Genomic DNA, 1180 nt, shown 5'->3' with positions numbered 1-1180 from the left:
TGTGCCCCAAGCCAGCCTGGGCTGTGCCACCTGCCCCGGGCTGTCCCCAGCGTGCCCCAGGACCCTGCAGGGCACAGGGTGTTGTGGCACAAGGTTCCTGACCCCGAGAGCAAAGGTTTGTCCCTGGCTTGGGGTGGCTTCCTTGGGGGCTGAGGAGCTTCAGGGGGAGCTGAGATTTGTGTCCCGTCCCTTTCCAGCCTCGGGTGCATTGTGTGAGGCCGTTTGAGGGCTGTGGGATCCATCCCTGCCTCTCTGCCGCGGTTTGGGGACACGAGTGACAGCCCGAGTGCCCCAGCTCACTGCCACCACCCCACCACTGCAGGCTGTTCCCCGTCCTTTGTCACCAGCGCGGCTCTGGCGCTGGGACAAGGCTCCCCCCAGTGCAGACAAAGTCGTTGCTGTCACCTCTGTCCCCCAGGTGACACGGGAAGGTCGGTGACAACCCTGGGCAGGTCCAGAAGCGGCTCCTTGGTGCTTGCTGGGGCCACCTCGAGCATCTTGTCCTTGTCCCCTCCCCTGCGTGCTTTAGGCACGGCCTCCGCGCCGCCCCTGGGTGTTTTCAGTGTCCTGTTTTACTGAGCTTTCAGCGTTTTCTCCGACTCTTCTCTCCAGACAGAGAGAGAAGTGAAGCTGAACAGGGAAACCACGCACTTTCCTCCCTCCTTCCCAGCCCACAGCTCCCTCTGTCCCCTCTCCAGTGTCCCCACTGCCCCATGGGGGTGACCTGGCACCTCTCCAGTCCCAGCACCGGGACATGGAGCTGCACATCCCCATCCCCACCCCAGGCTGGCAGGGAAGAGACAGCTCCTTTTTATTTTGGGGGTTTGGATTTTGGGGGTTGTTTTTTTTTCCCTGTTAACAGTTTTAAAGGGCAAACTGGTGTGTGTGTGTGTGTGTGTGTGTGCACCCGTTCGTACTGGTCACGTCCCACCCCCCCGCTTGTTTCCATGACTGGATTTTAGACGGTTCCCAGCACTAATAAAGGTTTTCCTCCGCGGATGTTCGGGCTCGGGTCCTTTGGGGAGGGGTGACAGGGACACTGCCACACCCCCGCCAGCACCGCAGCCCCCTCAGGATCCAGCAGAGGGGCTCCTGTCCCACGAAGATGGGCACGGAGTGGCAGGCGCGGCGTGGCAGCGTGTGGGGTGTGAAACCCTGGGGAGAGGGACAGGCGGTGACC

This window comes from Geospiza fortis, unplaced genomic scaffold, assembly GCF_000277835.1.
Source record: "Geospiza fortis unplaced genomic scaffold, GeoFor_1.0 scaffold241, whole genome shotgun sequence".
NCBI lineage: Eukaryota > Metazoa > Chordata > Aves > Passeriformes > Thraupidae > Geospiza > Geospiza fortis.
The sequence above is the reverse complement of the archived record's forward strand: the minus strand, read 5'-3'. Positions refer to the sequence as shown.